General features: G+C 38.9%; 1 pseudogene; it reads left to right on the top strand.

Annotated features, from left to right (window-relative positions):
* The first annotated feature begins 1,463 nt into the window (after window positions 1–1,463).
* Window positions 1,464–2,603, top strand: LOC100063301 (mitochondrial import inner membrane translocase subunit Tim17-A pseudogene; annotated as a pseudogene).
* The last annotated feature ends 5,251 nt before the right edge of the window (window positions 2,604–7,854 follow it).

Genomic DNA, 7,854 nt, shown 5'->3' with positions numbered 1-7,854 from the left:
ACAAAAGCATTCTTCCAACCTTAATTATTCACCTCCCATGACAAAAGTTTGACATACTGCATCTATTTTTCCTCTGGCTCCTGAACTGCCGGTACACCAAAGGTAAAGGGTGAACATGTTTTCTATACATTTAGGTTAGCAGGGTACTTGTATTAGTTTGCATTTGCGGCAAAACAAACCACTCAAAAACTTCACTGTTAAATTAAGTAGGTATTTATTTCTCTCATGTTTGCACCATTCATTTTTCTAGGCTGGATTGTATTGGATGCCTCTGATGATTTTAAATAGGCTTGGCTGTGTATCTGGGAGCCAGTTATGGTTTGGCTGATTAGCAGTTTAGGCTCCATCTTTCTGGAGCATCTTCACTCCGTGAGTCTCTGATTCTCCTCTTGGGAGCAGTGCACTAGCCTGGGCAAGTTCTCATGGTGATTGTAGAGAAGCAACACTGGGCTAGCCTCAGGATTGAAACCATGTCAAGTCTAACAATTCTTCATTTTTCAATGCTAGTTTACACGATTGAGTTCAGAGTAAAGGGACAAGGAATTCACCTGGACATCATGGAGGATACAGTAATATTGCAGGTGAAAAGGTATAGATACAGTGGGGATTAAAGAATTGTAGGACATTTGAGGAATTGCAGGAAAAAGAATTACAGGACTACCCCAGTCCTCCCTCTTGGCTACAGTTACTAATTTTTCTCCCATATACAAACACTCGTTCCATTTGAGCATCCCCAAAAGTCTCATTCAATTACAGCATTAAGCTTGAATTCCAGGATTTTTTAATCTACATATTGTTTGGTTATGGCTCCTTTGCATCTGGAAAACAAGGAATTAAAAAGACAAGTTATCTACATGTCAAATATGTAGTACACAGGGATGAAACAGGACAGGATAACCATAACAAACAGTCCCATTGAAAGAGGGGAAGAAGAGGGAACCTACAGCAATTCTGGCTCATAGAAATTCTGAACTCACATGTGGAAAATATTTTCATGCCCCTCTCTGTTGCGATAGAGCCTGTTTCTTGATTAGGCCTCTGTTGCGCTTTCCAGTCCATTGTTCTCTATAGCTGTTGGCTTTGCCCTCTGGGATGTTCTTCTTTCCCTATCACTATTTTTGAATAGTTCTTAAGAGCGTAGTGGAAAATATGCCCTGTGAGTAATGTTTCAGGCTGCTTCTTGATGTAGAAGGGTGGGGCCCAGATACCTTTTTACATTTAAACAGTCTCAGTCCTGGCTGGCAGCAATTTTACAATAGAGCCGACTCAAAAATATTTTGCATTTTATATGTATTTGATTATAATATATTCCGTGAGTGAAAAGCCATATCCATACTTTTTGTCAGGACTTATTCCTCTCTGTATAGATTAATCATGCCATTTTAGTACATCAGGTTGCTGTTGGAAAACCCTCTTAAGATTGAGCAAATCCTGCCTTCCCAGCACTCTTTGCGCCACCGGAGCCAAGATGGAGGAGTACACTCGGGAACCGTGCCCCGGGCGAATTGTGGATGACTGTGGTGGGGTCTTTACGATGGACACCATAGGTGGTTGTATCTTTCAAGCAATCAAAGGCTTTCGCAATTCTCCGGTGGGAGTGAACCACAGACTGCGCGGGAGTTTGACAGCTATTAAAACCAGAGCTCCCCAGCTGGGAGGTAGCTTTGCAGTTTGGGGAGGTCTGTTTTCCACGATCGACTGCAGTATGGTTCAGGTCAGAGGGAAGGAGGACCCCTAGAACTCCATCACAGGTGGTGCCTTAACAGGAGCCATCCTGGCCACGAGAAATGGACCAGTGGCCATGGTCGGGTCAGCCGCGATGGGTGGCATTCTCCTAGCTTTAATTGAAGGAGCTGGTATCTTGTTGACGAGATTTGCCTCTGCACAATTTCCCAACGGTCCTCAGTTTGCTGAAGACCGCTCCCAGTTGCCTTCAGCCCGGTTACCGTCCTCACCTTTTGGAGACTACCGACAATATCAATAGGACTTCCTTCCCAGGATTTCCTCAACAGAGTGAGCTGCAGTTCAAGAAGGATCTCAGAACATCAACTTACAGTCTGTTTTTAAAACCATAGGTGGGACAGCTGTGGCCCAACAGGCTAGGAAGAGACATTTAGCACATTTTTCTATTTAAAGGAACATGGAAGGGGGTGTTAAGAGATAATACATTTATTTATTCACACTTGGATTAAATTTATGAGCAAAGTAAATGTCTCCTATCTTTAAAAGGAAATATAATTAGTGCTTAGGAGATGAAGGACCATAGGGCAGACAACAGGGAAACATGCCCATCATTCCTTGGGGACTTCTCTGCCTGGATTTGTGCATTCTGTTAGACAATAAAAACTCCCGGAACTTGCTCTTTCTTTTAAGATAAGTTGTAGAGTTCTACTTTTCATCCTCACACACTTCAAATAATACCCAGTGCTTTGAAAATGGCATGTTTTGTAGTTAGACTCTCATCTCACTCGAAGTAGATCATGTATGAGAAGAACGTTGCCGAGTCCACGTGGATCCTTCCACATGCATTCCTTCTGGATTGACAGCTAGGGTGGAGCACACACCCTTCACTTTGAAAGTAAAATGTCCTATGTCTTGGTGTTAAGGATGTCAGATGCAAAACTGTACCTTTGAGGCTGCTGTGTCTTGACTCTTGACCGTCAGAACCCTCAGCAGACACGACTTCCTTCCAGTAGACCCACTTCTGCGTGAGCAGAGTTCACAGAGGGAGGGGGAGCGCTGGAGGTCTGATGTTTATTGGGTGCTTGAAATAAAATGTAGGCTGTTTTTTAAAAAAAAAAAAAAAAGATTGAGCAAATCCCACAATTCTTGAGCTCTCTCTGTCTTCTCTAAATTCTCTTTGCAAACTGGATAGTTCCGTTGGAGGTTATCTATTTCTTTTAGTACCATATAATATACGGCTAAATGCAATCATTTGATGCTGTCAACATTTTATCTCATGATCTCTTCACCCAGATACAACAGTTCATTTCATTCATTTTCTGTCTTCCAAGTTATCTTGAAAACAGAATTTCAGATATTTCACAAGTGCCTCACATGTGCCACCATTTTTACAGCCTCCTCTATCAGTTTTCTCAAAATCAATGCCACAGGTTTGGCTCTTGTTGCCATTATGGCCCACTTCTAATACCAATTTTTGTATCAGTTAGCTTTCACTGTCTAACAAACACAAAACTCAGTGATGGACATCAATAAACATTTATATTTACGTATCTCTGGAGACCAATGACTAGGCTGGACTTTCCTAGACCTCTCTGCTGTTTTCAGATGGCCAATTATGTGTCTGAGGTTCAAGTGGAGGCTAGTTGATTAAAGCTGGACTTGATGTGGCGCTTTGGATCCTCACACCTCTCATCCTTCTCCCTGGACCACTTCACTAGTCTGGACATGTCCTTCTCATGGTGATAGTTTAATATGTATAACAGTGAATGAGGCCCAATATACAAGCTGGAGAGATTTAAGCCCCAGTGATTCAAGACACTGCTTGAAAAATATCTGCTAACATCTAGTTAACCAAAACAAGTCACATGGCTGAGCGTAGAGTCAAGGAATGGAAGACATCCTTCTTCTTATGGTGAGAGGGTATACAAAGTTACACAATTGGGATCAACGTAAGCAATCTACCACAGAATCTCTTACATTATAAAAGCAATTCCAAGGAACATTTATATCCTTTTATATACTTGAGTCTCTATTACCCACTTCTATCTGGAATTTCCATCTATAATAAGATCTTAAATATTTTTGAGAACTCCATTTTGATTTATATTACAGAGATGACTACTACTGCTTTCTTTTTTGGGTTTTACAAATTCTATTTTTTCATGGCAGTTTCTTACAAGTCCCCGCATTCATCCAGCTGTAAACTTCTAACAATTTTCTGCTTATCAATGAATCCATTCTGTTAATTCCTCCATTTGTTGCACTCATCTTTTCCATGGAAACTTACTGGTGAATTTGCTTCCTCTTTATTAAAAATACTGGACAGGCAATGATTATATGTGCCCCTTTATTTCATGTTTTCCCCCATCCTAGCATTGTTTGTCTAAATTTTGCATTTTGGGGACCCTTGTTATAGTAAGATTTATGGTAAAAATATGTTTTACTTTTAATGAAAGCAACTATTATTTAAATAAATTCAACCCATTTTCTTGTCATTGATTAGGTAATATAATCCCAAGTTATGTCTCCTCATCAGACATCCACTCCAAGTTTGAATTTAGTCCATTTCCATCTTGCATGGTTCTCCCTCTCTCATCTTCCATATACTTTCCTTTAATATCCTAATTTTACGTATTTTTATACATTTTGATACCTAATACATGTCATTCTTAACTTCTGAGCCACATTTAGGCATATCTTGAAATTCAGTAATTAATGCCCGAAATGTCTCCATGTTCTATTAATGCTTTTTATAGTTATCTGAGCCATAAGAACTCAGAGTATGTCAGTGCCAGAGCCAACATGAAGATTCAGGGTTATCTTCCATTTAGGCTGAGCTATAAGCTCAGCACTGTCTTATTTCCAAAATCTTTGTGCTTTTGATGACACAACATTAGCTCTACATTGAGGTAAAAATGATTCTTTAGCCGGAACCAAATTGAGCAAAAGATTCCTAAGTCTATCTCACAATAAAAACATTGATGTTCAAATATAACTGCAGGGTGTGGATTTTCCTATGTTAGTGATAAGTATTTCAGTTTTAGATCAGAGAAAAGAAACTCAAACAGATTTATGGCTTAGAGAACTGAAAATTCAGGGATAGGGCCACTTATTGTACGGGGCATCGGAATTGCCCACCTCAAAATGTATCTCTTTGGCTTAATTATTTTTAAGAACAAAAGACTCTGAAAGAAACTTTGACCTTTGCCCTAACTGCCTAAAAGAATTTAAGATAGAAGGCCTGTTACAGGAATGAGCTTACCATAACATAACCTTGTCTATACCAAGTACAGCAAACACTTGTTTAACAAATCTTCACATTTATATTCCCATGTAAATTACCTTCCTCCACTTTGAACCCCAAAACCACTACCCACAATATCCTCTGTCTTTAGCTGAAAGTGATATTTAAGGTGGCAATTTTGGCCCTTCTGGTGAGTTACTCAGTTTTCCTGGGTTTCTCCTACGTAGGCATGTTATAAGGCTTTGTTTGATTTTTCTCCTGTTATTCTATCTCAGGTCAATTTGATTCTTAGGCTAGCAGGAAGGACCTAGAGGGTAGAGGAATTGTGTTCCTACGCTACACTGGATATAGCTGAAGGTAGGTAACCAGCTCTGAAATTATGAAAGAAGGTATGATTGAGAAATGAGGTGTGACTCAATTCCAAATACAGAGACACTATCCACCCCTTCTGAAAACTAGAAGATGCATTGGGCTATTCAAGATCACAGAAGTAATCAACAAAAATCTTTCCAACTTCAGATACTCTAATACTCGGGGATCCACCTACATTTTCCACCACTTTCTTCTCTTGCCAACCATAAAAACTCTATCTTTGAGTACACTAACCCAAACTGTGTGAAAGAAATATTGGAAATATCAATAACATGGCCATATTAAATATCTGATACTGGGCAAGAAAAGGGCAAGAGAAACCATCAGGAGGCCTTGGTCTGACCTCAAGAATTTAATAGAAGTCATTAGGAATTATAACTAAGTGAACCAGAAGCTAGGAAGGTGGAATGGGAAAGAACAACTAATTTAGACGGCTGTGGATTCTATTCTCTTCACAGATATTGCCATTTAAATGATGCAACTACAGTCCTTGTCCTAAAAAGAAGACATCAGCAATAGCAATCCTCTAAATAATTACTCCATTCTCTGTGCATTTGCTCTTAAACTTTTACCTCTTCCTTAAGTTTTCTTTTCTGTGTTTCACAGTGAACTCTCACCTTGATATTTTTTTCTTTGCTTAATTGGTTTAAGATCTTCTAGAAAAGACTCACAATCTTTTTTTTTTTTTTTTCTGGAAAAGATTTGCTCTGAGCTAACATCTGTTGCCAATCTTCCTCTATTTTTTTTCAATCCCCAAATCCTCAGTACATAGTTGTATATTCTAGTTGTAAGTCCTCCTAGTTCTTCAATATGAGCTGCCACCACAGCATGGCTACTGACAGATGAGTGGTGTGGTTCTGCGCGTGGGAACCAAACCTGGGCCAGTGAAGCAGAGTGTGCCAAACTTTGACTGCTAGGTCATTAGGGCTGGCCCTCATAATCATTTTTCCAAGTTTCTGCACCCTTCCCTGGGTTTGCTTCAAGTGAGAAAATGTACGTGTAAGCCCCTATAACGCTGAATAATATTGGTAAGATGTCAACCTCTCTGTTGTGAGTAGAGATTCAGGAAAGCTGGTATTTTGATCAAAATGAGCTAAACATTAGGGCAAAAAGAAAATGCAAATCACATCAGGTTATTCTTTCTCATATTTGCATGATAATCAACTGGAATTCAGCTTTTCAATCATCATCACTCATAGTGTGTTACTCCCTCGAATTAGCAGAACTGTTTGATTGGAAGAAAAACTGTTATATGTTATTACAAATTTTTTTGCCCCCAGCACGTCTGAAAAATTTCTAGATTAAAACTCTATGATAAAGCATCACATATGTGCCACACTACATGAGATATGGAACAAAGTGAAGGAAAAATTAACTGCATCTTAGAGATTAGGATTTTTCTCTCTAGGTATTTCAGTTGAATTGGAGAATATGTTGCTGATGGTAGAATCAGGAGAATTCATGATAGGAATTTTTGGAATTGTTTGATATTACCCATGAACTGCATTTGTTGGCTCAAAAATCAGATTTCCTGGAGTGAATTTATCCTTACAAATTTCTCTTCAAAATTGGTTGTGTTGAATACTATACATAATTTTTTTATGATAAAAATATACTTTATGCTATTTTTTTGTATCACTTCTATATCCCAATATTAAACAGGGGAAAAAAACCCCACTGTTTTCCTTTGTACATGGACTGACTCCCTTGTTTGCCATTTGTTTTGTATATCTGTTAGTGAGCCCATATTATTATATTTGGTTTGTTCCAATTTTTAACTCCTTCCATCTTTAGGATCACTTCCCATTCATATTCTTCAGGTGTGTGTTGATATAAAATTAACAAAGTCTTGCAATTTTTTTGGTCTATATTACCTTCTCATGCATCACACTTTGAACGCCATCATTTGAGGCCTGCTGGGAGTTGAGCATGACTATAGGTCAAAGAACTAAGAGGAGGTAAGGATACATCTAGAGGAGGGTCAGCATTCCTCTCCAAGGCAACCACCTCAGGGAGAAATCATGACATGTTTTTGAGGCAAGGGAAGACAACCCTCCTCAGTGAGGGAAAGGAGGCTGCTTCATCTGACAATGGAAGCTAAGCAGAATTGAGGGGTTCAAGACCCCCCAAGATTCTTTGAAGTCTCTCCATATATCCCCATTCTAACTTCTGGGCGCTCTTTTATTTTTAAAGAATGCCTTGTCATAGACACATGAGGTTGTAGGTTTGTGAATTCACTTTGCAATGTGAGTCATCTATTACAGGACTTGATATGGTTATGTTTTCAGAAATTTCAGCCCTTTTGTACAGGAGAGAAGGATTTCTTTCGTAATAGTCATAGAAATTTCCTGATCTTTTACTTGGACTCTAAGCTAGGAATTTGAAGTCTTAAACTCATCAATTTCTTTCTCCAAGTTTTTCCACACACTTAGAAGCAACCAACCAACCTATTTGTACATCTTATTTTCACTAGTATTATGATGGTAACAGCTACTTGCTCACCCTAAGACTTGCCTTCTATAGACACTTGATTACAGGTGCTTAAAGATGACAAG

The sequence above is a fragment of the Equus caballus genome, chromosome 6 (genome assembly GCF_041296265.1).
Source record: "Equus caballus isolate H_3958 breed thoroughbred chromosome 6, TB-T2T, whole genome shotgun sequence".
NCBI lineage: Eukaryota > Metazoa > Chordata > Mammalia > Perissodactyla > Equidae > Equus > Equus caballus.
This window is presented reverse-complemented; position numbering and strand designations above follow the sequence as displayed.